Here is a 25,640-nt window from a genome sequence, read left to right on the forward strand (position 1 = left end):
GATTTACCAAGAAAGCTAAAGAGGTATTAGAGCAACCACGGCCACGCGAAAATTGCAAGCAAGAACCAAGCATACTCCTTGCCTGCAATTCCAGCCTCGCAAGGCTGTAGCTATCCAGTGACTTATTTGCTCCCATTGGAAGCTTAGTCAATCCGGACGGGCCATAAACATTCTAAAGCCGATACACTTAATAAACACGCTCCGTCAATATTTAAACTGGTAGCAAAAAATATTTTTCACACCAGTGCAAGGTCTGCATTCGTGCATATTTTAGGAATTCAGGAAACTTTTTTGCGAAGATACTTGATTTTTTGGGGAAATAGGTGAAAACCTCTGAAATCACGAAACGTACCACGGAAATAACCAGTAACGTTTCGGAATTTTTTTACAGTGTGGGCTTGCTAATGAGTAAAGTTAAATTTTTCTGGTGCAAGGGATTAAGAGATAGGATATTTTGATTTTGCCTTTATAAACTGGGAGAGTCGAGCTTGTTGCTCCTTTGTGCTATAAGTTTTACACAAAAAGGCTTCAAAAAGAAAGTTAGCTGAACTTGAGATTAATAAAAAGTATGAAATATTAAAATTAACTGAAAATGGAAAAATCCAGAGAATATTAGCTGGCATATATGGAATTTCTAAAACTAAAGTGTCTAATATAGTTAAAAACAAGGAAAAATTAACAAAATTATTTGAATAGTATTTTTAATTATTGTTTCACTTTCAATAATCTTAAGCAATGAAAGTGAGTTGAACAGAAAGAGTAAGGGTGAATTCCTCAAAAAATGAATACGTGGTGCAAGAAATGACAACAAAAAAATATTATCGCCCTTTATAAGTTGACCACCTGTCTAAGTTGACCACCAAAGCACTGCACCGCGAGTGGTCAACTTACACAGGTTTCACTGTATATGCTTTTCATCCGAAGAGGAATTTCTATCAGTCAATTATTCAATATTTTGTGTTGTAGATGAAAATGTCTCATCATGCAATCACAGAGACAAAAAGAACAACTTTTTACTAATGGTTTTAAGAATAAAAAGACTAATCAACTTTGAACGATATTAAAATGCTAGGCATAAGAATAAAAAACAACCAAATGGTATAGGGGATTAACACCATAAAAAATACCATGTAACCAAGTTTTAAGAGCTCAATTGACTTATGTAAAACAATCAACAGCTACAACGACATTTATAACCCATCATTTTGGGCGTGAGAAAACGATTAAAGTCACGGGGCTATTACAAAACAAGACACGCGAAAACGAACGTCTTTACTAAAAGCATTGGGCTTAAGGCTTCAACCAGGAAACAAATATTTGCTGCATCGTATCAATTATCATCCAAGCGGAGAAAAAAACGGGTAGAATATAAATGTGATCAAAATACTGATTCAATGTAGCTTTTTAGCAAAAATAAACTGCTTTTCTGCTTGCTTACTTTCAATTATTGTTAGACGAGTGTTGAAATCAGTCACTAAATAGCTTCATCCTAAACTTTTTTTTTGTCATTGAAAACATTATTATAGATATAAAAGCTAAAATTTCGTTTATGCTATTACAGTAAACTCCCGATTATCCGCGGAATTGGGTGGCACAAGTGTCGCGGATAATAAAAATCGCGGATAACCGCAAAAAGACTAAAATGGGGGACAAATCAGGTAAAAATTGTCCTATCTCAAATTCTTAACTGTATTGATGCATAACACTTTCTGCAAACAGTGAAAATATATATAGAGTACAGTACAAATGTTTTGTATTTTTGCACAACCGAACTTAACATCAATAACAAACAAGTGTATGTACGATGAAGAACGCACAAAAATAATAATAGTAATAAAGTTAAATCAAATCAATCAATCAAGCAAAAACAACTGTGTAAATTTACAATTTTTCAAAAAAAAAAAAAAAAAAAAAACAGCCACTGGTATTCGCTTTTTACTACGAAAATACATGTTCGTGATTGTTAATTGATTCGCGGATAATCCGCCCCGCGGATAAACCGCTCGTGGATAATCGGGAGTCTATTGTATTTAAATTTCGTCGTATTTTGTATTTATATTTTAAAAACTAAACGAGAGACAGGAAAACGGAGTGTTACTTTTAAGCTCAATTTACACTCAATTTAGAAAGAACAACCGCAAACGCTGGTACTTGGAGACTATAACTTATCTAGTAGCAACAATTCTATTTGCACCTTCCATACTCAATATAACGGTATCAATGCCAATTGTTTCGTATTGAAAAATAATATTCAATATTAAACCAAAGGTCAGAAATTTTAGCATGAAAACTACTTTTAACGATAGTAGATGGTATCTGTTTTTAAATTCAAACACAGTCTCACTGTAGCATAATGCAAATCAAATGTTTTATTTCTACTTTTAATAACATAAATCGCATTTAAGGTCAAGTAAGTAAAAGAAACAATATATTCACAGTCACATCAGATATAGACACACCCAAATGTAATTTCTCCCTCCTGTATACTTACAAAAAATAGTATTTCGTTTTTAGCCCGCCTCAACAGAGTTTCGATAATTGTAAGCAGAATACCTGGGAGAAACTTTTGTTATCTTTACAATCATAAAAGAGTGACTTATTTATTATTTTTTATTTATTTATTTATTTGGCAATCAATTTGCTGCTTTCTTCTATTATCATGGGAATTCTGTGTGGTATGTGTCGGAATCAAGAACTGTAACAGGAAAAGATTACGCTAGTTTCCATAGTCTCAAATTGCAGGTTGTTTATGTAGGTAAGTTTCTCTTGAAAAACTTGTTTTCTTGGAAAAACGGGCGGTAGAAAGAGAGAGCTTGATTAAAGCTATGTGTGAGTCAGAGTAAGACTTGACAAAAATGTAATCGAAGTTTTACCTTGTGTTAGAATTTAGGTTACTTAATTACAGATTTATTAATTTTCAGAGGAATAGTTATGTATTCGAAATAAGTTGTGGTACAGTGTGGCTTACTAGATTGAATTGTTCTTCTATAAAATCGTATGTAGGTGAAACAAAATATAAAATGCTAATTTTTGAAGAAATAAAGGAGTGGCAACTTGGATTGAAGCTGTTTTGCCAAAGAAAGACTTTTCTACGAATAAAATACAGATAACTTTTTGTATTAGAGACTGTTGTAACGTTTCTAAAGAAAAATCTCAGTCCATAGTAAAATGACAAAGTAATAAACTTTAAAAAAAGGAAAAACCGTAATTTCACACGTTTTTATGTTAAATAATCATATAAAAAGAGTAGAAAATTTTTAGTTGGACATGTTTTATGCAGAAGAATGGAATTTACTTGTAAACGTAATTCAATACAATTACTTATTTGTTTTATAACAAAAATGAGGGAATCAGATTCAACATAAAGTAAACCCTCAAATATCATCAAAACTAGAGTAGATCCGTAATTTGAACTTCTCCAAGATTTAACTTGACGAGTATTATTTAGACATTGAAGATAACAAATATCTTTGATCTACAGGCTTTTTGGAAAATGCATTTCCCTAAACAAAGTAGCTATACTCTGTCGAAAGCGAGCTGAAGTAATAAATAAGTGTGCTAATAAACTTGAAAACTTTGAAGCTTAGATGCAAATATTTTTTGATGAAAAGGAAATAAGTAGTCATAAATTTTTCACTTGGTATCACATACGAAATATGGCATAGTACTTCCGTTCCGACGCTTAAAGCAAGAGCAATAAACTGTACCCTCAAATAAAGTTGAAATTTATTAAAGGTAGAAACTTATACTTTCTCCAAAGCTGGTAAAATGTAACCAAAATATTTTTTTTCTTATTACACAAAATTAAACAACACAGCGGAATTATGGCAAGATATGTTTTAAATGTCGAATTAATTTTATTCAGTATATAATTTATTATTTAAAATAATATTTGAACCAATTTGTGCATGACAAAGCGTAATAGCTAACTGAATGTACCTTATTCAAATGCTTATTCAATTCTTCCGGAATTTCTGTCTTATGATTACAGAAATTTTGTATGGATGTCACTCATTTATATGAACTGCTCCCAAGAGCCTTGCATAATATTAAAATGAATTCTAAATAAGGTACGTATTATTTTATATAATTCCCTTTAAAGGAATTTAAAAGGTTTCATTCCGGTCAGCCACAAACATACGTATGAAATAAAAACTAAATTGTACTCTACAATATTTTAAAATTAATCTCTTTAAGATAGTTGCGATGAGTATGAGAATATAGGTATGAAATCAAAATAAATTTTGCCCCACTATGTTGCAAAATTATTCTCTTGAAAATGATTGTGAAGGGCATTATATATATATATATATATATATATATATATATATATATATATATATATATATATATATATATATATATATATATATATATATATATATATATATATATATATATATATATTTAAAATAAAATTTTACTCCACTATATTCAGAGGTGCCCTCATTCAGAGGTAAGCACAAGGGTGCTCCCCCTCCTAAATATCGAAAGACCCCATCCCCGCAGAATCAAGTGCTCCCCCCAATGAGAAAAAACCCCCTCAAAACAACCCACCCCTAAAATTTCAATGGCGCAGTCCTGCGCCATGACCCCCCCCCCCCCGGGTGCGCACTCCTGCTATATTGTAAAAGTTATTTCTTTAATATATTTGTGAACTGTGTGAGTGACAACCTGCCCCGCTTTCATCGGCGAGGATATCAATAAAGGAAAAGGAGAGAATTCGAATAATTTTTTTCTTTTCTGCTTTAGGAGTTTGAAACTTCCGTCACTCGATCAATAAAAGCATGTTGCTGAAATTGATGTATTAATGATGCGCTATTCGGATTTCACGACTTTTATTCAACAATACGCGTGTTATTGAAAATACTTGCAGGCGATGAAACATCCAGATTATTTATTGATGTAAAGTTAGATGAAAAAAATTGTCTCAATTCTAATTCCCCATATTCTTGAGAACTCGAAAAGTGTCTTAAAAGGACAATGTGGCGTGAAAGAAATAAATAAGCGTAGCAACGTAAAACATCCGGGTAATTGGCAGAATGAATTAGTGTAACTCATGAAAAAAATTAAAATACATTTGGCAAAAATTAATAAATAAAAAAATCATAAAACAAAGGAAGTAATTTTCAAAAAAGTAGAAAAATATTAAGATGGAAACAAAAATGTTCTTTAAAATGTAAGCAGGGTAATAAAGAGCTTAATTTTGAAAAACGGAAAACATTTGCTTTAATGAAGAAGCGTTATACTGAACTTCTACGTTGAGAGAGATACATATAAGTAGATAAATAGTAATTGAGAGATGTATAAAACCCAAGTGTATAGTTTCGATCTTTCCACAACATAGACGGGCTATTAGATATCATTTATACTAAATTAGAGATAATCTTTGCGAATTTGCTCCAGTTTAGCGACATATTTTTAAAAAATATATTTAAGTATCTGTTTCGGGAAAATTGGTTTTAAAAGCCGACAGAAGATCATTTTTATTTGTAACTCTTCATTGGAAAAAAATCTAGTTATTTTATTTTACATTAAAAAATGACATTTAGAAAGAAACCGTTATTTAAGCCCGTTTTTTAAGTTCTGTTTCAGTAGCGGTTCTCAACATTTTAGTACTCATGACCCAATAAACTATCATATTCTGATGCAAAAAAATTGATGAGTACAGTGGACGCCGGTTGACTGAATCAACCGCTTTAATGAATCAAATTGCCAAAAACAGAAAAAGTCCAGCTGTATTGAGTTAGCCGCTTTATGGAATCAAAACTGTTTAGAACAATCGTGATTCACATAAGACGCGGCCACAGTATTTTGATGTTGAGGCCTCTTTCACACGAGACAGCTTCTTTGAATCAACTTTGAAAAGGGAGGTTATCAGGATGTGTAACTAAAGGTAGAAAAGTGAAGGAATCGCCCGGCATCCTTCAATTTTTCCGCCCAGCAAATGCGTTGAATCAACTTTTAGCTCGTTCAACTAATCGGGACATTGCCAAGTGCTATTTATAAGCACGACTAAACTAATTGAGTCAACCTAATTCAGTTTTAACTGCATAACTGCATTGTGCAGCAAGTGATCGAGTAATTTATTAGAAGAAAAATTAGAAAAGAAGGAGAAGCTTATCAGAAGAAAAGTTGACTTTAGTTGCTACGCGTGAAGACAACGAAAAACGCCTGTCAACTAGTCGACAGGCAAATTTTTTAAAAGTTTATTCAATCAACTGTGTTGTGTGTAAGAGGCCTAAATCTACACTGAGATCTTGATTCAAAAATCTGCTCTCCTATTAGAAATTTGTTTTTTCAATAATTTTAACGCAATTCTTTGGCTAAATAACTGGAAATCCATTCACAAAACATTAATTTTTACAAATGTTTGTCATAAAACAGTTATAACTTAATGTATTATGATTATAATCACATGTTTTACGTTGCACACTATTGGGCCATTAATTTTAATCCAACTTTACTGCTATCATCATATAAAAAACAATTTTAATTTCATTAACGAAGCATCGAAATTTCGCTCGTGAAACTAACAATGTTTTTATATAAAAGATTCACAACAAACAATAACGGTAAGATAAAGACATAAAATTTATTGGTATTCATAATATAGTTCTTGAAATTAAAAGTACAGATGCAATCCTTTTCGTGAGTATAGTATATCTGCACAAATATATATTTTAGCTTTTTTTTTCTGGCGGATTTTTTTTTCTTTTCTTTCAGTAAAGTATTTAATTGTTCAACATTATTTTCCGCTATGCTTGTGCCACACATTTACGAATATCGAACCCCCTTAGGGGGCGCGTCCCACAGGTTTGGAATCGCTTTGTTACACCGTCTTTTTTTTTGCATCAAAATTAAGGTCCTTAACTCCGTTACGGTAAACTGAGAACCAAATACTCAAACAAACTTTTTTGTAGTTTTATTGTTTTTTATTGATCTTACATAGTTTTATTTCTTGAACACATTTTACAACTTATTTAAAAGTTTAAGGTTTATTCTAGCAACACTTTACTTTTTGTTTTGTTTTTTTAATATTTGAAATGTGATAGACGTCAGTCAAATGTGCGTTTAAATTTCAAGTTACAAGCTTCTTCTTGTGAGTTTGATTTTTGGGGAAAAAAATAAAAAACGATTTTATACATAATACTAGGTAACTCAAGTAGCCCTATCATGCATTTAAAGCATACCACGGCGCATCCAAGCCGTGATAGCAGCAAAAGGCGGAGCTACTAAATATTTAACAATTATTTTTTTACCTTTTTATAGTATCGATAAGAAGGTACTTTACGTTTAATATGTTTGCTTCATATTTTAAATAAACTTTAAAATGTGTTCAAATAATAAAACTATGTAACAACAATAAAAATACAGAAAAGTTTGAGTATAATAATTTGGACACCCTCTGAATCTTTCATGTATAAGGTAGCACGTGTCCGATAGTGAGCAGTGTAGCATGTAAAGGATTTAAATAACCATAAATACATATCACCATAAAATAAGATAGTTATAATGTATATTTTCACGATATATCATCAGTACAGGCTTGGTATCAGATATCATTCAGATGCGATCATTGGATTCGCTCCACTTCAATTCTAAGTGATTCCTGCGCAGTAGAGAGGAAGAGAAAGAGAGAGATGTCGAGAGAAATCAATTCCCACAACCCACACGTGCAGTTCTCCACTTTGAGGTAGCTTCTTTCGTGAAGTTATGATAAGGGATACTTGCTTCAGTGATTTTTACCGAGAACATGCGCAGTTAAAGGGTTTAAGGGCTTAATGGGGTAGTCTGTCCTTGGCGAAGAAATATGTTTCAAGCTCACATAAACACACGGAAAATATTTGCCATTTGGACTAACCCACATTGAAGAGTTGCTGATAGTAACCCGTATCCATAGCTTTAAAAGTCATAACCCGCATATTTCATCACTGGTTCTCAATCCATAGCTTAAACTTCTCAGAGACTTAGTTGCTTGCTTCTGAACTTAAGAAAATGAATGACGAGAATCTAATTATAAATTGTTGCACATGAAATATTAAAGCCAAAATTTCTCCCACTTGGGGAAAAGGAAAAGAAAAACGAAGACAGTTTCATCCCATATATTAATAATGCCTTACATGACACTTTCCTTGACAAATACTCATAGCACTATTTTAGGCGTAGTGAAATATATATTAGGAAGTTGCAGTCAAAGTCAAATTTGCCATTTAGGACACTGTTTAAACCAAATTACATTATATGTGTCCTTACTTCCTAGAAGAAAATGAAGTATGTCGTTATTTGCATCAAAATGCTGTTGTATTATAACTTTAAATAAAGGAAATAATCATAATGCTAATTTCGTTTAATTAATGTGTGCTGTAATTTATATTTTAAAGCATTTTTCACTGATTTCAAAATTCCACTATGTATTACGTTTTTTCAATGTCAGATTGAATGTAAAAATTGCGATGTGCCCTATAGGACCAACGGAAATTTTCTGGTATGTGGCTCAGTACAAACAAGCATCCTCATGGAAAAGTATTGCAGAGAAAGACCCATGCAAGCTGAATGCTTTAAAAATGGATAGTGGAATATTTTCCAAGATTTAAGACCCTTTTAATTAGGTATAGTTCATGTGTTACCTCAGACAAAAGAGAGATTCTGTGGTAGAAACTCTCTAGAACCTAAGATACCACATCTTGTTATTTATGATGTCTTCTTTTCTACATCACTCTCTACCTTTTACCGTAAAGTTTTAGGATTATTTTCTATGAGCTTTTCTGAAGGAGAACACATAAGTACTGTTCCAGATTTATGTCATCTATGAGGAACGTTCAAGTGCTTTTCAGGATTTAAGATGCTTTCTACAAGAGGAAATGCAGAAGTAACGGGAAGTTTATGATGTCTTCGACTTGACAATATTCAAGTGGTTTTCCCTATTTTAGAAAGACAGAAGATTTACAAAAGGAAATTCAAAAGTAACATGAGAATTAAGATCTGTATGAAAGGACAACCAAGCGGTATACTCGAAATTATCTTTTCATATCTTTATTTAAAAAGAGCAGAAAGATTGTGTTTATATGTGTGTGCACTTGTTGTTCGCTTGACCAGATGAAAAGGTTAGGGATAATCTCTTACATTAAACCCCTAAGACCATGTACCTCTTGATATAAAACGAAATACAAATAAAAAATCTGTCACCACCAGTCAAATTTCACAAGAACCCGATTTAGGTAGGCACGTGTTTCCAGAATATAAAATTATTTCTAAATAAATCAGAGTTTACAGAGTCGCAACAGTCCAAACTTGGAATATATGTGCACAAATTGGGCCATGCGCTTGTTATATTTAATCAACATAAGAAATTGCAGTTTTAATTAAAAACTTTGCTGTTTTTACAGGGGTTTCTGCTATTTACAAAACAAAACGCAGAATGTTATGGCGTATCAGTCCGAAGATTTTTTTTTTTTCAAAAGCAATGGATGCTGCGCTACAGGGTGATCCAAAAGTCAGTGCATTTTTTAAAACCTTATAGTTATTGAAATATTTACAACGAAATGATGCGGTTTGTACAGAAATGTCCAGAAGCACGGGCGATTTTCGTTTATGATGAGCAGAAAAAAATATTTTATGCCTGTTACATTTTTAACCAAAAAGTTTCACTGGAATATAAGTAATAGGAATAACAGCATTAACACTTCAATGCAGCTTATTTTGATCAATAAAAGTGAGTTTGTTGTGAAAAATCAATAAAATTAGATATTTAACGTGTTTTTCATGATTGAGAATTACAGCCTTTAGACCACAGAAAACACACCTCGCAGCGTTAAAAACCATTCCAGAGGGTATAACTGACACATATTGTCGTGTACCGTCTTTTAACTGGGTCAAAGAAGAAGGCTGATTTCTATACACATGTGATTTATATATCCCCACAACCAGAAGTCACAAGTTGTAAGATCTGAGCATCTTGGAAGCCATTCTTACGGATTTCTCATTTTTGTAAAAGTTTTACTAAAAGTCCTTTTAAAATTTCGTCAAAAATTAGCACCACCGAAATTTTATAGCAAATCTTCAAAGGATTTCCCATTTATGTTAAAAAACAGCTGTTTAATATAAAGAGGAAAAGGTGTAAAAATGGGCACAGGTCTAAATATGGGCATCCCTCCCTAGTGACTAGGGGGGGGGGGTACTGAAGACGGGCGGTGAGGATTGTATGTGGTGCCATTTATTAATATAAGATAGAAGAGAGCAGTTGGAAATATTCTTTCAAGTAGTTTCGAAGCAGCTTGAATTATTGTACAAATTGGTATTTTTTTTAGACAGCAAAATTTTTAGAAGTATGTGAAATCGTTTTCTTTTCATGTTCTTATGTTTAGTTTAAAAAAAATCACAATGACATCCGGAAAGCTACTTTTTGAAGCACACCTTTAGTCACACACGCTTTTACGTTGCGTGTGCGAGTGGGCATCTTTCTTAGGTGTAGTTGGTGTAAATATGAGCCCCCATTTGAAAAATTCGCATAACTATTCCACATTCTTTTTTTTTTTTTTAAACAACAAAAATTATTTCTCAAGCGATGAAACTAGTATCTTTCGGGATGAAAAGTTCCTTGAAGACACTCGGGAAGAAATGTGGGTAAAATGTGTGTCTTACATCCGACACAATCTAAGTGTGCCAAATGTGGGCACAATTTGAAATGAAATCATTGATACTAATCATTTTTACGCCTTCTCGCGTAAAGGGTACTTGCTTTAGTTGAGAATGAAAGACAAAAATCTAGAATTTTTTGAATCAAAAGTAACTTTAAATCAAAAACAAAAAAGGGGGTCCATATTTACACTTTTTCCTCTATATATATAACTGCTGTAAATTTATAGTACTTCCAACATGTTGGCGATTCAACTTCGAAGTACACAACGGCAAAAAATAAATAAATACCCTTTCGCTACAAAGTAACGGTAAGAAAATACATCGTTTACTCCCATCTACTCAATCAAGGAGTTTCAAATGTACAGGGCCAAATATATTGTCTGTATTTTGTGTACTTTTATATTCTATGTGATTTGATTTTTTTTTTTTTTTTTTCTGTTTTGTTTAAAAAATAACCTTGATTGAAATGAAATGGAATTGAAATTAATAATTGAAAGAAAAGGACATAATACGATCAAATTTACAAAAAAAAATGGCTAACACGTGATTTAAAATTTCAAGAAGCCTCCTTTTTCAATGAAAAAATTTGTGAACTTATGGATACGAAGTCTTTCGACAGAAGGTATTTATTTCTTGCTTTTGTCGGATGACTTTAAATCCATAAGCTCACTTCTTGCTGCATTGAAAAATGTGTCCATTAAAACCCCGAAACACGTGCCTGCATTTATTTAATTTTTTTTTGAAAATTTTACCTTATAACGTCATTTTTTCTTACCGTTACTTTATAGCGAAAAAATATACCAAGCTCATTGTTTGATTCGAAAAAGAGGTGCTGCATTTCCCCTCTGCAGGAGTAGAAAATATCGTTTTGGGTTCTCAAAATGATTAACGTTCATGTTACGTTAATTTTTGTAAAAAATAACGTAACATGAACATGCTTAATCACCTGCAACTTGAACAGTTCTTGTTCCAAAAACCCGATGTAGAATTTTAAAAAGTATGCATCCCAAAACTAGAAAGTACTACATTTGCATGACTTCCAGTTTATTTATTACTTATATATAGTGCAGGAGCAATGCGCAGAATTTTTTTTTAACGTTTGATGAGAATTTCTTAACTATGACGAAAATTAATTCTATTATTTGTTATTTTCTGCAGTCACGTGTTGTCTGAAATTATTTCATGACTTAGTTTTATTTTTAAATGCGACAATAGGTTAAAGTGAAAAAATTCGAAAAGTTTTGAGCAAAAAAAAAAGAAAAAGAAATTCTTCAAACTTGGAGAAAAATGTAATTGAGGTATTATCAGACATAACTGATATAGAAGGTCAGTCTTAGTTACTACTCTTAAACAAGTAAGTATAACCTTTCTGTCTGGATAACTTTACTGTCTGAAAAATAAGTTTGCAGACGCCAAAAGTCTTAATAATAATAGTTTTGTGGAAAACAAATAGGAAAGTGACACCTATGAAATACAGACAGCATTACAAATCATGAGTTTCAAGTCAATGCTTTGAAAAACTTTTCCCTTGCAGTGGAAAAGTTCAATTTCTGTACGAGACAAATCCAGATTATTTTTTACGTAAGAGGATAACGGGAAATGGAAGCTGTGAACTAAGAGGATGAAGAAGACGGTATGAAGTAGGTAGTAAATTGAGGCAAAAGAAATGTTAAATAACTGATAGAAGTGGAAAATCAAGTTATAGTGTGAATTGCGTCATTTAAATTTAAAATTGAATCTTCACGCATGTTTAAGATATACTGCAAAGAAAATCAAAAATATATCGCTATGAAGGTTTAAATTATTGTTTTTTTTTTTTTTTTGAACATCTACATCAATCATAGCTGCAAGAGACATTTCATTTACAGAGAAACTAAGAATTTTAACTCAGATGCATTCAAGCCACCTTTTAACGGAAATCTTTTTTAGAAATGTACCCATGTTGCGAATTTCACACTAAAACAGGGGCGTAACGATTGGAGGTCACTGTGACCTCCCAAATTTTTTTCTTATTCAGGAAATTTCGAAAGAGTATTGCAACTTCAAGGCATGTGAATGTTCGTATTTTATCATTCGAAATTTCATTCAGTAAATTAATTATGTGACCCTCCCAAATATTTAAGTTCGAGGCGCCCCTTCACTGACAAAAAATATAAATTTCATTCAAAAGAAATCAAAGTTTCTTTATTATTTAACGAAGGTTCCGAGTAATGTTCTCACTGCTTTTGTAATAGAATAATTTTATCAAAAACGTTTTTGGTTTATTTTATGAAAATGTACCATATGAAAACTAGTAAAATTTCTCTCTGAAAACTACGGTATCTTAAGATATCACCGTAGGCTTTATGAATTGAGTCTAATTAATGTCTTTGACGGATGTAGTTTATGGATTGTGATTGTCTTAAGCCAGATCATATGTTGAAAAGTTATGCTTTTAATTGCTAAGAGAGAATCAATCTAATTTTCTGTTTCAATGTAGTATGATGAGCTTTAAGTTTTAGAATAGTGATATGAACTACAGTCGAATCTCGATAACTCGAAGCTTATAACTCGACTATTCCTTAATATCGAAGTTCTCATCGGGTCCCAAACTCTTGAGACTGTAGTGGAAAATTCCAATAAATCGAACTAACAATAACTGGAACGTTTTAACCCGTTCTTTGGGACTTCGAGTAATCGAGAGTTGATTGTATATTGTCGCCATTTTAAATGTAAATTCATGTAAGGCATTGAATCTCACAGAATAAATCTCCTGCAATTTTATCTGCATGAATCCTTTTAAAGTAATCCGATATAGATCCCACAATTATAAATGATATTCATTCAGCTCATTTAAGTCTTTGTGCATTTCCCCTTGCAAAATGCTAAAAAAGGACTCAAGAAAAGCTGACTGTGTACTGCGGAGCATACTATAAAAGCACGATATACAGTTTAATTTTCAATCATACGCTACGAATAAGCTCATAGATGGGCTTTGTAGTATAAAGGGCTAAGGAGCTTCTTAAAAGTATCTACAGCCATCATTATTGTCATTCAGGTTTAAACCCGTCTCCAGTCGCTGGGCTAAGAGAGCTCCTCCTTAAAAGTATCTACAGACATCATTATTGTCATTCAGGTTTAAACCCGTCTCCAGTCGCTGGATTTTTAAGATGCAATAAAACGTCAGCGTACATATTGTATGATTATGCATCATGTAAAAGATCCCCTGAGTATTCATTTGGCATAAATATTCTTCGTAAAATTGAGTTCCTAGTGCATTTTCGCATTGGGAAGGCTTAGGTGCCCTATCGATCCACCGGCCTCCCAATTGCTCAATGCAAATTCCGGCAATCAGGGATCGAGCCCCCGATGCCAATCGGGGGGTTCAATCCCTGAGAATCCCCGCACGACATGCCAACCGGAAGTGATGAATGGCCTCCTTAAAGCTAGATGTACATTCATGCCCTTTCCCTTTCGTCTTCATGATGAAAGAGGATATGCACAAAAGACATGCGTGCCTTTTTACAAGTTGAATTACCTGAGTTTTCAAGACGCATACCACAGTGTACGCATTTTCATTTCCCTATCGTCATGTTGAAGGCGAAAGAGAAGGAGAAAACGTATAAGTGTAGACATATCTTCTTAGCGTCACGCGTGCCACGCTTGGAAGACCTACGGTATCAAGCTAAAAGGGACACTGTTAATGAAAAGTATAAAAAGCTCACATAAATGTAATTTGTGTTTTTATAACCATGTGACTTTAAAAGAAATAAAATTATAATCCGTTAAAAGGGCCAATAATCTGGCATTTCAGAGGGGTGCCCACCTAGCGGAGGGGGGGGGGGGTCATGGCGCAGACTGGGCCATTGAAATTTTAGGGGGGGTTTTGAGGGGGTTTCACTTTTTGAGGGGGGCTCTTGATTTGGGGGGCTTTGCGATATTAGGGGGTTGCACCCTTGCTCTTAGGGGGTGGACACCCCTGCATTTCAGTTATACTAGTAAAAAACATTCAGCATTTCTTCACAGAAGATAGTTATCGACACATGAATTTCGAGCACACTGTACACGAAAATGAAATTTCTTCACTGTTCTTACATTAAGGAACAGATGTATAGTGTCCCTGAAAAATGAAAAAAAAAAACCTTAAAATGTTTCCCATGCAAAATAAAGTGTAATGTTATCAATAAATACCGCATTCTCTCTCTCTCTCTCTCTCTTTGCGGAGGAAAATTGCTTCATAAGAGTTAAGTGATTAGCTAAGATTCCGCTATGCTAACGAGTGATCGGAATATTTAATTAAATTTTATATACGCTGCGTAACGGATTTTTTTATATTAAGTATCTCCTTTCAAACGAATAAGGGAATTAATTAATTAATTATAGTGTTTACAATAATTGATAAAACAATGTTTGGGGAGACATTTTTCATTTATATGAAGCTGTTTTTGAATTCTTATGTGAATTATTATAATTAACTAAATGCAGATACATGCTATTTGTTTGTTTTTTAGGTGAATAGCGTAAGAGCTTAAATGGCCTGTTCTTCAAAATTAATTTACTGATTTTTTTTTTATGCTTAGATTCTTAGTATAAAGCTGTCACCCTACAGGAATTTCAAAGATGGCTGCCTCGTGATTGCGATATGAATAGAAGAGGAATAGAAAAACTTCAATCAGACAGATTCGTGATGGTTACGGAATCCAACGGGAGCCATATCAAAGAGCCATATCACCCACTCGTTTCGCAAATAAACCACGTTAATGACAAGATTTGAACTAGAGACTTTCTGTTTCCGAGCTCCATGCCTTACCGCTAGGCCAACCAAAAGAATACGTGTAATGCTTGTTTTTGTTGGGTTAATAGTGTAAAAGCTTAAGCAGCTTGCTCTCAAATATTAATTCGTTTTATTTTTCGGTACCGTGTCCCTTAGCAAAAAGCTGCCTTCCCGGAGAATTTTGTCAGTTTTCGATAACAAGGTAATTTAATAAAAATGCGTATCCAAACTTAATTTATCTTTAAATCTATTTTTCGTTGATAGGTATCAAGCTTACGTTGTGCATACTTTTTACTCTTGACTTGAGGATAGTTTCAACGTCCCTACTAACATATCTCACACATTTCAAATTGAAAATGCGCTTCAAAAATTTAATCAAGCGTATTTTCACGTCTTGTATTTCAAGTTAAAACTTAGCTTTGCGGAAAATATTGAAAGAAAAGCAATTTGAATTTTTTTTAAGTATTACATTCGAATGCTTTTTTTTTTTAATTAAAAATATCAAACACACTAAAGGTTGAAAAATAAAAAATAGTGTACATCTTTTCTCTTCTTTCATTCCAATCTTTCATCTCATCCTCAGAAAAATTATTTTTCTATGAATTGTTCACTATTCTGGTCCATTGCAGTTTTCGTATTTTTCGCTCCTCCAAAATAAATGTTCTTCTTTACTAATAATAAAGCTGTGTCTCTCTGGATCTCTCTCTGTCTGGATATCTGTCAGGATCTCTGAGACGCGCATAGCAGACCGTTCGGCCGATTTTCATGAAATTTGGCACAGAATTAGTTTATAGCATGAGAGTGTGCACCTCGAAACGATTTTTTGAAAATTCAATTTTGTTCTTTTTCTATTCAAATTTTAAGACAATTTTACCGAGCAAATTATTGCAACGTGAACCAGTAAATTACCAAACTATCACGACGTGGAATCATAACAGGGGCAAGCAAATGAACATAGCGAATTGATGAGAAATTCATCATCCATTATTTGTAAATATACAGGCGAACCAAATGACCTTTCAATTTTCTACTACGGGCAAAGCCGTGCGGGTACCACTAGTCCTCAATAAAATGTAAAGGAGTATTTTCATGCCTTGAAAAAAATCTCTAGCAGTATATTTCTCATCACTAACTGTAAATCTTATTTCATTCTAGCATTTCAGAAGTGCAATTTCTCAATAAATAAAGTTAATAATAAAAACTAAGAGAAAAAAAAACATTATCTTACATATTCTTCTTAGAATAATATCTAATGTTTTTAATTTTATACACATGCCTTCTTATATATACACATATTTCTTGATCACTGACAGCTGGGTTGCTTATCTGGTCAGTGTGTTGAGCGATGTAAAGATTAGCAGCCATATCACAATATAATGATTCTTTCCGAAATGTTGCGATTACATCAAAGAACACATTGAAATTTATATACTTGTAGTTTGTGCCACTTTTAGGTCAAAACACTTTTATGTACAATATTTTTGGAGATTTTTATGTTAAATTACATTTGGTCTATAGCATTGTTGATGCCGTTATTAGAAGATTCATATAGAGCATAAAATATTGCTGGAAAAACCGTTTTCTATATTTTCAAAAATATTTTTGTTGAAAAAACCATTTACTTTGGAGAAGTTTAAATCCGTTGGGAATTTTGAACAGCACCAATCAATAAAATATTAAACATTGACTTAATTCGGACTTCTGACATTAGGAAAAGAGGTTACCTTTTGATTTCCTAATTTAAAAGACTATTAATTGCAAAACTGAACAGTTTTTCCGCATGTACATGTTAAGTGGCATTTTAAGCATTAAATGATAAGGAACATCATAGGAGAGTTAGAGGTTTGTAGTGAAATAAATACATTACTATTCTTTCTAAACAAAAAATGCTTCTTATTTATGTTTACTCTTCAAATAATTGCAATTTTTCGCTGTTCGAAAAGTCAGATCTGAGATAGAGAAAGCGGGTCGAAAGTATTTACGTTCAGTAAACTCCCGATTATCGGCGGTCGGATTATCCGCGGGTCTTCTCACATTTTTTTTTTTTTTTTACTGTCATTTCATTTTTTTTTTAAACTCTTGATTACGTAATTGTTCGTTTTTAGCTTTTACATCATATTTTTTACATTCAATGTTAGTAAATGTAATGTAGCAATGTTTTTAGCTCTAATTTAAAATATGTTTGAGTGTTATTGATATTTTTTAGCTATTGTATAGAGTAGTATAATTTTTTACCTATTATTCGGACTATCCGTGATTTTCGCTTATCCGCGGTTGCCTTGACGCCCTATTTCGCGGATAATCGGAAGTTTACTGTAATTATTTTCAGTACCCTCCCTATTGCCAGAGTAAGAATGGTAACTTACTGAAAATACCATGCCTTGCCTTCAATCTTCGAGTTGATCCGAACGATTGTTTCGGTCATTCGTCTGGCCAGTGCTAATTTTATATTAGCTACCAGTTTGTTCGGCTATCTTGGCTTCCTTAAGAGGTTTTCCACCTCCAGCTCAGTTTCTTCATATTTCGGGCTGACGAGTGCTAATAAGCACGAAACTGCAGTCCTCGGTGGAATGACTGAGCTGGCGATGTATTTTATGTATTTACTGTAATTAGTTTCGTACTTCGGGCATGTAGAACAAAAGTGACTTTTTAATGCTCGAAATTTAAAGACTGCTCATGGCCCAACTGTAGAGTTCAGTTAGTGCATGTTCAGGCTAAGTGGCATTTTAAACATTTTATGTCAAACGTCATCAATAGAAATTTAGAGGTTTCTTGTGAGATGAACATATTATATTTTTTTTTTCAAGAAAAAAAGCTTCTTCTTAATACTCGCTCTTAAAATAACACTATTTTCTAATGTGTTAAAAGTTCTGTCTACGTTAGTGATGTTGAGTCGATCAACTAAACTTTCAATACAAGTACTGAAATGCAACACTGTATTGCCGTGAGAAAATAAAGCGCAGTAACTTCAAATTTTTGATTTTCAATTTTTTGCACTTTTTTCATCTACTGTACTTAAGTTTTAATGTATAAGCTTGCTTGTGCGTTTTCCGATTAAATAAAAAAAAAAAGTCAAATTCCAACATTTCCCTGTTGTTAGAATATAATCCAAAACGCGCTTCTTCAATTATCTCAAAACCCCATTTCTGCAAATGCTGCGATTTACCTTCTCACTGTAGTATAAAGTTATACCGGAAAACCCTGGTAGTATGGAACTGGAAAAAAAAAGCTAATCAGAAACTTCAGCTGTGACATATTCACTTATTTTTCAAGGAATATACCTTCATTTACGCAGCTCTTCAACTATTAAAAAAAAAATTACAGGAAAACCCTGGTAGTATGGAGCTGGAAAAACAGCTAATCAGAAACTTCTCAACTGTGTTATATTCATTTTTTTTTTTTTTTTTTTTTAAGAAATACCTTCATTTACGCAATGCTTCAACTATTACAAGAAAGAAAAAAAAAAGAAAAAAAAACGGAAAACCCTAGTAGTATGAAGCTGAAAAAACAGCTAATCAGAAACTTCAACTGTGTTATATTTACTTATTTTTCAAGAAATACCTTCATTGACGCAGCTCTTCAACTAGGGTAACGGCACTAGTAACAGACAAGGGTTTAGTAACAGACAGTAATAAGTTTGCATTTAAATAATAAAAATTTTAGGCGGTTAAAATTCATGTTGCTGTGGCCAATGAATACGGTGCAATCATCTAGTGTTATCAGAGGGAATTTTATAAGCCAGTTGGTATTTACAAGGCAGTGGTGGAAGGTTATGAACAGCAACCATGAGGTCAGCTGGTGTTTCATTTTCCTTTAAATTTAATAAGGCTCTAGTTCTAAAAATAAGGAACTTTTGCACATTTTGAAGAGAAAAAGGGAATTTTGTCCATTATTGAGCCTTTCCTCATCCTATCTGTTACTGGGTATCATCAGATTTTTAGGTAACTGTTACTGGGGTTCGGAGTTTACTTCGGAGTTGAGCAAATGAAAATAGAATTAATTAATTCAGGGGATCTAGAAGCAGCCAAACCTTAGATGAAATGTAGTTGCATGAGAGAAAAATAGTTTTAAAAGTATTAATACGTTAAAAAGTTCGGAAAGTTGAGCTAACCTGAGAGCGATGTCTTAAGAATGTCTGTTACTGTTGCCGTTACCCTATTACAAAAAAAATTACTAACTAAAAACTAGTGACAAAAGAATTTAAGACTAAATATTTCACATTGTCTCAGACTCTTAACATGACAGCTTCAACAAACTGGTATTAGTCTTAGATTACTGAAATAAATAATTAATTAGTGCTTTGAATCAAATATAGTTATGTACTCTGCTGTAGATAAGTTTTGACTACATATCATTTTTAATTCACTAAACTGGTAAAAATGTAACCGTTGGTTAAAAAATTTTAAAATTAAATGACACTCCTAAACAAAGGCATTCAATAAAAGCAGTGAATAAGTATCGGTATTTAAACAAAAGATATATAAATTCAGAAATGCAAAGCATTTTTCAAAAGAACAGCATTTAATTGCATACGAGCTCCATATAATTTTCACAAATTATATGCAAATTTATAAATTAAAAGATTATTCAGAACAACAGCACTCCATTGCAGATAAGCTCTTTTGTTTTAACGATTATTACACGATTTTAAAAAATGAAGGATTTCTCTAAAATACAGCATTTTCAAACGCAATACATTTTAACAAATGATGATTAAAAAAACACGTAAAGTACTACGAGAGAAAAGTACAGAACTATATTTTATTTTATACAATATTAAATGAAAAATTTTAAAGCGTGGAAACAGATTGAATTAAACGGAAATGAAATGCTTATTCTCTAAAAATAGGAACATTATTACTTCCGATTTCCGTAATTTTGAAGCTTTAAGTTGTTATTTGCAGGAACTAGATTACAGTAATTAAATTGAAGATAAGACGACAATTTTGGAACTTCCAGCGTCAGGATAATTTATGTATAGTTATTGTCGTTGATAATTCAGTTGTGATGAAAGCTATAACAAGCAACTAATATGAAGTCTGCTGAAGTTATTTGTCTAAAACGGCGAAATTAGTATTTAAAAGCAGGGGGGGGGTTATGTTCTGCTTGTTATTTTTAAATACTAAGATTTAATATCAGAAATGATTAAAAAAATCCATTCTGTTATAGTTCTCTAAACTTCGAGCATTTTACTTTAAATTTACAATTGTATTTAAAAGGTTCGATATTGTGCTTAACTTAATAAGTTTGGGACGGAAATACTCTTAAGAAACAGATAGAGATTTTATTTTATTTTATTTATTTTTTTTATTTATTTATTTTTATTTATTTATTTATTTATTTATTTATTTAGAGTTTGCGCAGTTCATTTTAGTAGTTTAAAATACAAAATTTAAATTCTATAATGAGAGCATTGAACATCAATATCAAGTAAAAAAGGCAAATGTATAGGTAAAAATCATTCATTTTATTTACAACGGCGAATTATTTAAGCTATTGTAAAATATACGTTATGAGTTTAAAAAAATAAAATTGTGCTGTCTTCAAGGCTACGCTATAAGCAAAGAAAAAAAAACTTGATTTTTCCCATGATTTTCAAAAATATTTATTTAAAAAAAAGGAGCAAAAAAAAATAGCAAACAGATGCATCCACATGAATCGCTAATTTATGAATAAAAACAACGTGGAAAATTAAGCTTTATTTATGGAGCGAAAACTGCGCTCTTTAATTTTTCAAACAGCTGCATCCAACTAATTGCCTTATCAGTTAGTTGAATAGAATAAATGGCAACAAATATACAATTAGAAGCAGTTTGTAATAAACGTATAGTGTATGACAGCTGTGTATACCTTAAGAATGAAAAAGTCGGTCTATCGTAACAAAAACCGTACTTTTCATTCCCCCCTCCCCCCAAAAAAAATAGAATCAGACTTGAAATGAATTTCGGTTATTTCTTAAACACTGTCAACCCATTAAAAAATATGCATGTACTAAATTGAAGAACTCGGGGCAAAAATGTGATATGCCTCATGATGTGAATTTTCTAGTAGGCCAAATTCCGACTTAAATAATTGTAGAATTTTTCAAAGGTTTTATACATTCTATATTCTCCAATACTAAAACCAGACATGTTTTTCTCCAAATGATGGATCCATTGTCATGTTTATTTCAATTTTAGTTATGAGAAACAAAAATTTTGATTGAAAAGTTATTCCTTGTGGCTTGTCACATTTCTGTCTAGAGCAGTTCAACTCTATTATTTCAAACATTATATTAAACCTTATCGCTATTTTCCATAATGCACGAAATCCTCTAGTATATTTTTTAAAACATGAAGTACACAAACTATGATTCAAAACTAAAAACATTCTTATTTAATTGTCTTTTGATTTATGTTACACAATCGCTAATCATTGCATTTACTCCTTACATCATTAAAATCATTAACTAATTCATAAGTAACTTTTTAAAAAACTTAACGATTGATGATACGATTAAGAAAACATTTTCATCATTGAACTTTTAAAAATTTAGTAACTAAACTCTTTACTAACGCACTGATAGACGTATCGAATACTTTAAAAATATAAAACAAATTATTTCACGTAGGTTTCAATTTTCGCAATTACACTTCAAAAATTTAGAAATAATATTCTTAACTAAAGGATTGATAAAAAGTACATCGTCACCTCTTAGCAGCGGTTCCCAACAGGTGGTTTGCGAACCCCTGGGGGTTCGCGAGAGGTTTTCAGGGGGTTCGCGAAAAAAATATTGTAATGGCGGAGTTTTAACATGTCTATTTCCGATGAAGTTTCATGATTAAGCAGTTTCAAGCAAATTGTGTTCCTTTTTTATTCATTTGTCTCTCGCACATTCGATACTCTTAGCTTGAAAATATTTGCATACCTCCTGACATATTTTACATTTAAATAATTTAGTCTGTCATTACAAAGTGTCGGTTTTAGCACTTCCATCAACAATGATAAGTGATAGCCCTGAAGCCATGCTGAAAAAGCTCTACTTAAGAATACAATGCCCTCAGATGAAAGAATTGAAAGCGTTCGTTTCGTTAGAAGCTTTTGATCGGAAAGATTGATTAAACTCGATAAAAACATTACATGGAGCATGGAGCATATACGAGTGTCGAAAATATTTTGATGTTTAGTTTCTTTACCATTTGAGTCTGGCAAAGAGCTATCGCTCTTTTCTTGTTTTGAATCAAAAATGAAAAGTGTGATCACGCTGTTGTTTGTTGCTATAATTTTCACACTACATAGACTACAATTTACTTCGAGCTTTATTGTCAGAAAAGGGAAAGAATGGCTAGAAACCCAAAAATACCACAAGAAGTATGAAAAATTAATTACTATAGAAAATGTTCGTGGGAGAAAATTTGGCAGTGTGAGGTTTACGCAGTAATATATATATATATATTGCAATTATGTTTTCGTTCTTGTTATAAAATATGCAGCAGCATCCAACTAAAAAAAATCAAAAATTTTATTGTCTATATGTAGTTGTGTGGGCGCGCGTTTTTTTTTTTTTTTTTACTTGTCACTTATTACCTAGTACCCAAGGGGTTCGCCCCTTGGGTACTAGGTTCTTCTTTCGGAGTTTGGAAGGGGTTCGCAAGGGGGAAAAGGCTGGGAACCACTGCCTCAGAGCAACAGCAAGATTTAGGAATAACATCTCAGGAATAACACTAAGATATTTTACTGTTGCTCTGAGGCGACGAAATAATAGTTACTAAAGATAAAACAAATTAATGTACGAAAGCTTCTACTTTCGCAACTGCACTTTAAGAATATAAAAACAATACTCTTAAAGTACATGATGATTACTAAAGGTAAATCAAACTAATGCACGAAAACTTTCACAACAAATTTTCAACAATTTTCACAACTGCACTTTAAAAACTTGGTGACTATACTTTTACCTAGCGAATTGATAAAAAGTACATAACAGTTACAAAATATAAAACTAATACACGGAGATTTTAACTATCCCAACTGCACGTTAAAAACGTAGTAACTGTACTAACCTAACGGATTGATAAAAAGTGCATAACATTTACAAAATGTAAAAAAAAAAAAAAAAAAAACTAAAACACGGAGGATTCAATTATCGCAACTGCACGTTAAAAATATAGTAACTACACTCTTACCTAGCAGATTGATAAAAAGTGCATAACAGTTACAAAATATAAAACAAACTAATACATGGAGGTTTCAATTATCACAACTGCACGTTAAAAATATACTACACTCTTAACTAACGGATTGATAAAAAGTGCATAACATTTAGAAAATATAAAACAGACTAATACACGGAGGTTTTAATTATCGCATCAGCACGTTAAAAACATAGTAACTACACTCTTATTTAACGGATTAATAAAAAATTCATATCATTTACAAAATATATAACAAACTAATACATAGAGGTTTCAATTATCGCATCAGCACGTTAAAAATATAGTAACTACATTTTTACCTAACAGATCGATAAAACGTACATAACAGTTACAAAATAAGAGGAGGATAAAATTGATCGAATTGATGGAGAAAATGTTGATAAAAAGTGCATAACATTTACAAAATATAAAACAAATTAATACATGGAGGTTTCAATTATCGCAACTGCACGTTTAAAATATAGTTACTACACTCTCAACTAACGAATCGATGGAAAGCACACAACAGTTAAAAAATACAAAACAAACTAACACATGGAAGTTTCAGTTATCGCAACTGCACGTTAAAAATATAGTAACTATACTCTCAACTAACGGATCGATAAAAAGTACATAACAATTAAAAAACATAAAACAAATCAATGTACGGAGGTTTCAACTATCGCAACAGCGCGTTGAAAATATAGTAACTACACTTTTAACTAACGGAATGCAAAACAAACTAATACATGAAATTTGAAAACTTTTAAAGAAGCCCTTCTAAAAACGCAATATATTCCAAACTTTTTAGAACATTAATAATAAACATTTCATTCCCGCAATAGAAAATAAAAAAAACCGCGAAAAGTAAGTGCCACTTACCGGGATATTACATGAAAAGGGAAAACTGAAATCCTCTCGGGCATAAGTTTCGGTTTCGTTCCAATTTCAGAGTACCGCTCTTCGGCAATAATTCGGTGATAGCTCAGGCCGGAACAAACAGGCAACTTTTCCTGTAGGCACGCCTTCGAACTTTGCAGGGAAAACTCACAGCACCGACCTTGCACTTCGGGAAGAAAAGGAGAAGCGATGCAACTGGGAAACTGATCTGCACTCTACTGTGTGATATACAACTAACTGTGGTATCGGGGACCCAAGAACGACACTGACATCGCGGCAAGTGGAAGCAGTTTCCACACACATACACTAGCAGTTCAGCGTAGCGGTTGCAGGGTTACCGCGCCAACGGTACTTCGCCAAGAGAAAGGGCGCCAAAGTGGAAAGGCAAAGCCCGACACATGCTCTCTCTCTTTCTCTTTTCTTTTTTATTTTCAACCTCTTCGGAAGAAAATTGTGGATTGGAAATTTGGAAACTTTTTCCGAACAGCGGTAGTTTGGCAACCGCCTCAAATTAATAAGTCTTTTATGGGGAAAGGATTAGAGAAAATATATATTTTTTATTTTATTATATATATGTTTATTAGTTTGCATTCTTTATGTAAAGTAGTCATTGTAAATGCACACTTTACCGCAATTTTGTTTTTAGAAATTCATAATATCATTAGAAACTCTAGCATTTTTTTACCAGGCAGTAAAAACGCTTGAACTGATCTGTATAATTTGTTTCAAATATGAGTGAAAATTTACGGTTCTGTGACTGATTTTTTTTTCTGGGTCGGGGGAGGGTGGACAATAAATGAAAAGGGGTAAGCAATGCCCAGGTAAAAAATAAACTCTGCTAACCAGTGAAAAAGCGCAACATTTTGTAGTTTTTCTCTTTTTTTTTGTTCTTTTTTTTTCAATTGAATAACAACAAGTTAGTAGAGAATTCATGTACGAAACTAATTTTGAAACCTCATTCAAACGGGGAAGCAACGCCCAGAAAATAAACCCTGCTAACCAGTGAAAAGGCGCCGCATTTTATAATTTTTCTTTTTTTTTTCAATTGAATAAAAAGAAGTTAGTAGCCAATTCAAGAACAAAAATAATTCTGAAACCTCATTTTTTCAAAAAAAAGAAAACAGAAAAGGAGCTGTTCATTCATTGAACTGTTTTCTTTACTGGCCATGCCG

General features: G+C 32.4%; 1 protein-coding gene across 2 annotated transcripts in view; it reads right to left on the reverse strand.

The window, feature by feature from the left end:
* The window catches only part of LOC129231823 (solute carrier organic anion transporter family member 74D-like), a 264,635-nt gene extending 239,885 nt beyond the window's left edge, over window positions 1-24,750 (reverse strand). The window contains exon 1 of one of the 2 annotated variants that reach the window (XM_054866204.1): window positions 24,451-24,750. The gene's annotated coding sequence lies outside the window, so the exon portion shown is untranslated. The remainder of the gene's footprint in view (window positions 1-24,450) is intronic. The other variant, XM_054866203.1, reaches the window with a different exon arrangement.
* Window positions 24,751-25,640: the final 890 nt, after the last annotated feature.

This window comes from Uloborus diversus, chromosome 10 (genome assembly GCF_026930045.1).
Source record: "Uloborus diversus isolate 005 chromosome 10, Udiv.v.3.1, whole genome shotgun sequence".
Classification (NCBI taxonomy): Eukaryota; Metazoa; Arthropoda; class Arachnida; order Araneae; family Uloboridae; genus Uloborus; species Uloborus diversus.